Source organism: Pelobates fuscus, chromosome 2, assembly GCF_036172605.1.
Source record: "Pelobates fuscus isolate aPelFus1 chromosome 2, aPelFus1.pri, whole genome shotgun sequence".
In the NCBI taxonomy this organism is placed as follows: Eukaryota; Metazoa; Chordata; class Amphibia; order Anura; family Pelobatidae; genus Pelobates; species Pelobates fuscus.
Genome location: NC_086318.1, coordinates 393,895,007 through 393,902,057, shown reverse-complemented (window position 1 = coordinate 393,902,057; position 7,051 = coordinate 393,895,007). Strand labels below are relative to the sequence as shown.

At 34.7% G+C, this 7,051-nt stretch overlaps 1 protein-coding gene across 1 annotated transcript in view; it reads left to right on the top strand.

Annotated features, from left to right (window-relative positions):
• The first annotated feature begins 1,114 nt into the window (after positions 1-1,114).
• The window catches only part of PROX1 (prospero homeobox 1), a 63,228-nt gene continuing 57,291 nt past the window's right edge, over positions 1,115-7,051 (top strand). The window contains exon 1 of the mRNA XM_063443839.1: positions 1,115-1,469. The gene's annotated coding sequence lies outside the window, so the exon portion shown is untranslated. The remainder of the gene's footprint in view (positions 1,470-7,051) is intronic.

The window sequence follows — 7,051 nt, the reverse complement described above, 5'->3', positions numbered from 1 at the left end:
GAAAGTGATGGCTTAAAATTGTAAATGCCAACCCAGAATAAAAAAAATAAAAAAAAGATTAACATTTAATATAGTTTCTAATATTTATCGTCGATGCATATCACAGTTACTGATTTCTTCTGCTTGTAACATTTTGTGTTATTAATATAGGAGATATAAAGTGCAGTTAATTGGTGCGCGTATCGGAAACTGTAACAGCAGTGCATTGTAGTATGTTATTTGTAGTGGGTTATCCTGCAGTTTAGAGCCAATTTTCTAAGTAGGTCAAGGTCATGATTAACCCACTGACTGCCAGAGGGTTGTAATAGAAATCCCTCTGGCATTTCACAAGATAACGCACAAATCAAATTCAGGCATGATGTTTAAAGGATGGATTGAATCATTCACTCTTTTTTTTTTTTTTTTTTAAAACAGTGATCATGTTTTTTCTTAGAAACTCCTAACATTATTATTTGTGAAATAAACAAAACACATATTAAATTCAATGTAAGCTCTGGATAGAATTAACCATACGTGTAATTTAGCGAGGTTGGCTCATTGTTCATCCCAATTTGTCGTCTGACTATCTGTCTGCTCTTGATATGTGTGTTGTATTTAGACGAATCTCTGCTACTGAAAAACCTCGCATCCCCCTTAATAGCACAATGCATGGGCAGCGCATCTCCATACAATATAGTCGATATATATGTGTAACACTTAATTTCCAGCAAGTCGCTCAGACAAGAGTTCCATTGATGCTTCCATGAAGGTACCAATCTGAACTTTTGTACAAAGTAGTGGAAGTTTGCCCACCTCCCCCACCCCGGCTTAACCCCACAAGATGCTGACATTGCGAAAGTCGCCTTCTTTTTTTCTGTAGCATCTCGGCGAGGCGTAAATCCCAAATAGGTGATAAAAGAAGTCCTTTTCCGTCAACAACGAGCTTTGATAGGACTCCTCCTTTTTTTCTGTACCCTTCTGATTTCTCTCTCTCTTTTTTTTTTCCTTCTCCAAGTTGACTGTTAACTATCCCCCCTTGCATCTGAAGTTGTCTCCTGATTGGTGTAATCTGCCTCCGTTACGTCAGTCAGAGTGTGACGTTCAGTCTTCCTGTTTCCTCCAGCTGTGTCTTAAAGTAAATCTTGTTGTAGTGTGGAGCCTCAGCTGAGCTGCTCTGCCTGCTAGGATAATACAATTACTGCCAGGCATAAGAGAACAGCACAAAAGATCTCTCTCCCTCTTCCCCTCTCTCTCTCTCTCTCTCTGAGTCTCTGTCTCTCTCCACTCAGTCTCCAGCCTGCTCTCTGTCAGATTCGCACACACACATACACACACACATACACTCACGCATACTCTGTGTCCCTTAGTCATTCAGAGGCACACACATACTCCCTCCCTTGTCAAATTGTACAATACATCAGCACATATTCCAAGCTCTGTGTTTTCTGTCTTTCGCTGGCAAAACGGATCAGTTTCAACGCTTTCTCTGAGTAAGTATACCCTTCAGCATTAGTTTTTATTTCAAATAACTTTGCTAAATTGCATCCTAAGGCTCTGCTTTTTTTTTTTTTTGCCTTTTTTTTTATCACAGACTTTATGATTTTTTATCAGCACTTAAACTTTAAACGTATTTGTTCAGAACAGTGTGGGTTTTTTTCGTGTTGGAGTAATAAGAACTTCGTTTGAGCAGTGATGCTGATCCTTGTTAGGATAATGGTAAATGTTTAAGGATGCTTAATGTGCTATTTGACTGCTAGTTTTGTTCTATGTAGTAGTAACTGTTTTTTTTTTCACCTTTTTAACGCCTGATTTAATCTTTAGTTTTTTGTTTTTCTTTTGTCGTGTCTGTAAAGATCCTATTTTTTTTTCGTCTGCTTAATTTGCTTCTCATTTGAATAGATAGTTCCCTTTTTTTATAATTTCTCATTCCAGGAAAAAAAAACTGTCAGATATTATTATAATTTTGGTTTATTTCTTTCACTAAGATAAAAAGTGTGTGGAGGAGATCTTAATATAAACCTGTCAATCTGTTTATTCTTAAGAAATATAGCGTATTGCCCCTTATATCGCTCTTAGCAGATTCCCAAGTTTTCAAAAAAAATATGTAAAAGAACATTTCTTCTTATTAAGACTATGGTAACTCTCTTCTTCCCTTTAAATGCTGATAGCATTATTTTGCCATATTTCATAGCTCTCAATGCCTTGTATCTGAAGAGGAAGAAGGATTTTGTAGTTGATCTTTGAAGTTTCACAAATTGATCTAAAATGAAAAGCCTTGTTTGGATAGCCTGTGTTAGATCTGTCTCCATAGTGTAGCAAGATCTGTACGCTTCTAGCAGTAATGTTTGCAAGTCACAGAGAAAGCACATGCTTCTGCTTACACTAGAAATCTCGTAGTGCTGAATTTTGAAAGCATATTTTTTCCTTTTTCTGGGGGGGAGTTTGGCAAGGGATGCACCCAGCATCACTGCGTGCAAACCAGTCCAAGCAGTTGTCATTTATAGTGTGCATTTCCCCTAGCCTCGTTATTATTTTAATTTATTATTATTTTTGTAATTTGTACTTTTTAGGGATATTTGCATCAAACAGTTAACTTTTAAGGCAGACGATGACTGGTCTGCTATAAAAGATTTGCTTTTCATATCCTTTCTTTTTTTTTTTTAATCTTTATTATTTGTCTCCCGCTCCCTTCTGTGTCTGGATAGCTATTGTAAGACCAAAACAGAACACGCATGGTTAACGCCAGACAGGTGCGTTGTGTCAAGAAAGACAGGTGCAAGTTTTCGTTCAGCAGAATCTTACCAGCCGGCTATTGTTGAGAGGTTTATGCATTTATGGCCAGCTCATAGATAAGGAAAGCCCGAACAACAGAGACGGTCAAATTATACCTGGTGAGATGTTTTGTATAAACCCTATTTGCATACTAAATACAGGTTGCATTATTAATCGACGTGTTAGACAAAGTAAGGGGAAATATTGCTTTTACCTGATAGCAGATTTATAAGTGGAAGCATATGTTTTGTGTTAGAAGCCGTCTTATTACCTGCCATCACAAAGGTGCATCCGGAACGAGTTCATTTATTTTTTCTTTTGGCTTGGTCCATGGGACCTGATCACTTCTTTAGTCTTGTTTCTTCTTGTTTAGTCAAAATGTACATTTCTTCATTTCTAACCCATCAGCCTGTGAATGTTTCCCAGAAGTTAGTCCACCTTATGCCACCACTATTTTCAAAAAATTCCCTGTTTTTGGTTAAAACAAAAGTTAGTCCACCTTATGATGACTTTATTTTCGCGAAGTGACGTGTTCACTAAACGGCAAGCCGACTTGGAAAATGACAACTTAAAGAGTCAATAGCCTGTCTATAACGACCTACGTTTTGTAGTCGGATGTCAGTTGACCATTTAGTAAACAGACATCTATCTAAATATTTATATATGTATAACATTTCCACTGATCTTTCTCTATAAGAATTGAGAAGTCAAGTGCATTATGATGTTCTTTATGTGTGACTCTTGGAAGTAAAACAACTTTTTCCCTCCTGACTCACAACATTTCCACTTACTAATGATTTTTGGTTATATTTTCCCAGCCTCTTCTAGGCTGTCAATCTATCCATCTGTCTCAAATTCCCTGTCTTACTCGTTCTGTCCATCTATCTATCTATCTATCTGTCTATCTATCTGTCTGTCTGTCTGACATTTTCTGTTTTACAAAAGTAAGGGATCATTTTCTCTCCATCAATTAGAAATAATTAAGTGTCTTCCAAACATAGGGTTCTATTTTTACAAAGAGATGATTATGAGTATATTTGTGGTTAAAATGTAGAAAATACTTTGCACAGGTGTATTCAGAATGCATGTCAGATTAAGGCACCCTTCTGTAGTATAGTGCTGCTGGGGTGTCCCTTTTTTGTACAGGCAAAAGGTGTGCATTTTTCTTTTTCGACTTTACCTTTGAGTTGTGATATCTATGTCATCCTTTAAATTCTTATCTATGGTAGTTCCACCTTTTACTTCTCTGCCCTTTCGTACATATATACTTCTGCTTTTTATTAATGATAAATGAAGGAACTTTAGATATAAAGATGTCAAAAATCGCCAAGCAGAATAGCCTTTATGTCTTTTATTATGCCTGTGTTAATGATTCCATCTGGCAGACCCAGTAGTTACAGTTCAAGATTGTCCTCAGCGCCTTAACCCATTCTGTTTCTCTTATATGAAGAAGTTAGCTTTTATTTAAGCATAGGAAAGCCCACCTGACACTTAAAACGGCCTTTCCACGCTAGGTGTGACAACGTACAATTCGTTCTCCATTGATGTCAGAGGTTATAATGCAAACTAACATTTTAAACTAATGATACATTTTCGTTAAGCTCTATGCACATTTTAAACTTGGGGCCTGTTTTTTGTTGTTTAAGCAACATATATATAATGACCCCAGGGGGTAGCCAAAGCTATGTACTAATCATCACTAGACTAGACACAACAACACCTCTAAAGTAATAGACATTAAAAGTTCAATTAGTCATACTCCTGTTTTTGGTGAAACTTTTGTCCCCAGGTACTCTGTAATTTTATGCAAAACTGTCTAGTTGTTTAACTCCTTCAACGCTGGGTGTGTGCAGTGCTTTTTAGAGGCCACCTATACATCCGTCATCATAGTTTGAGGGACACCCCATTGAGATCAGGCTCTTAGATAACTAAACATCACAGCTAAAAAAGCATTGCCTTTTCCAGTATAGAATGATGTGTTAATTTGTACACAAAACATTCTTGTAGGTAACGACTACACAATTTCAGCAAGTACATATAATACGAAATGTATACATGTTGTAATTGCTGTTTACGTTCATCTGCGTTTTTTTGCGACTTGGTGTAAGTTTAGTTCTAAAATTTGGGGGAACACGCTTTGCTGTGAACAAACTAGAAAAACTACCTTGATATTTAATCACTAAAAACAGAATCTTATAGCGAATTGAAAAGTGAATTTCAAAATTTAAGCAACAATAACTGATTTGTTTAAAAAAAAAAAGTCTTCAACTCAGGTATAGACTTGGCTATTTTAACTTGAATTTTGCTTTTTGATTCTCAATTCACTATGACTGACTGTTTAGGGAATAAACCAACCTTGCCTCTATTAAGTTATAACACACAGATGGCTACTGATAGCAGTGCATAATCGACCAGGTAAAAACGGTTTTGTGGTATGCACTTATTTACAACTCTATGCTATCCCCTACGCCAAAGATTATCTTCCTGAAAACAGATTGAGAATTATCGTTAAACACACCAATGCCCAAATCTGAAACAGCCCGTACATTTTAACATCAAACAAATTTAAGATCATTGAATATGCTTAAAGCCATATTTTTGAATAGATAGCAGTAGTTTATTTTCCTAAAAAAAAAAAAAAGAAAGGAACTTTTACTCTGTATTAAAAAAAAAAACAAAAAAAAAAACACTACAAATTCATGGCAAAATAGTTATTGTAATTGTATAAAGTTGCAGAAATGCTGTTTAATTTAATTATTTATTTTAGTGACCTTACTTTATCCTGTCAATAATGCTGTAAAATAGGGTAAAACCTGAATTTTCTATTTTTAATTTTTCACTTTTAGTTTATCCCCCCCATAATTGAACATATGTTTTATGCAAATAAAATGCCCAGCTATATATATTTATTTAAATATACCTTGCATTTCAAGAAATGTATTTTTTTTCAAATAACAGTCTATCTTTGAACTTGAATTTTCAGATAATTCTTCTATTCTTGCTAATATATTTACGCCTATTAAAATGAGTGTCAAAAATCCAACATTGTTTAAAAGCCTGTCTCAAATTGTTCGTTGTAAATTAACAAGTGAGGATAGTTACATTGAAACTTTACAATGTTCTCAATTCGATATTGGGCACTGGTGTGTTTTAAACATTGTTGCCCTTATCTGAGAGGTAAAATCAACTTTTACGTTATTATTTTTCATATCATCAGCACTGATCAACAGACTTAGAAATGTCTTGTAACAAACTGGAGTATCAATTTAGCCTAGACTAACAGCTGCAGATCAGGAATAAATCAAGCCAAATTAATTTAAATAATGTCGTAGATTTAAAGAAGATTACAGTGGTACATATTTGGCAAGGACACATATTTTGTATTAATTTATGACATTTTTTACCAGAAAACTTTTTAATAAATGCAAATTTGCATATGAGAGGTTTGCAGGAAGGATCTCATTCCATCTTTGGTGCTATCATTTGTACGTTAACCTCCAGATTTCTTGAATTTCGACAATTAGTTGTTTCAAACGCCTTTTGCTAAAAGGGAAAATTGTGTGTTATTTTTTTAATTTTTTTTAAATTAAGCTTTATAACTTTTAAAGGTTTATTCGCTGAACTGTACATTTTAGTGAATTTAAAATTTAGTTTGGCAAATAAAATCCAAGTGAATTGAGCTGGAAGAATTCTCCTCCCTTGTAGCTGTTGGAGCGTGAATTTTCCTTGTTTAATTTGCATGTTCGATTTTTAGTTAAGCAGCAAGTTTAGTGAATAAGCATCAAGCACAAATATGTGCTTGCATGGCTAGAAGTTTATATACGTCAAAATCGCTTTATTTTATGTATTATGTAGATATTACATATTCTGAAGCTCCCAACTGTTATATTTAGAATGCATGGAGATTAGGAGGAATGGATCAAACTAAGAGGATTGATTTACTAAATGTTGAATTGTGGGCAGTCGACAACTGAATTGCAAGATTCCAGTCAAAATTTTGGACATTAAAAAAATTTTTCGGTGATACAAAACTGATCCAAAGTAGCTATTATGCTCAAAGTTTTATTAGTCAATTTACCACAAGTTGCCATTTAGTGAATAAATCCCCAGGTCTTTTGAGTGAATCAAAAACAGTTTTCCATAGACTTTGTATTTATTAGTGATCACAAATGGGACTTCATGGGCCTACATGGACAATTAAAATGTGATACTTTACCTCACAAAGACAAACTCTCGATTTGTTCCACAATTTTTTCATTTTTTTTTTTTTTACCAAAGTAGTGTCCAGTGTACCCTATAA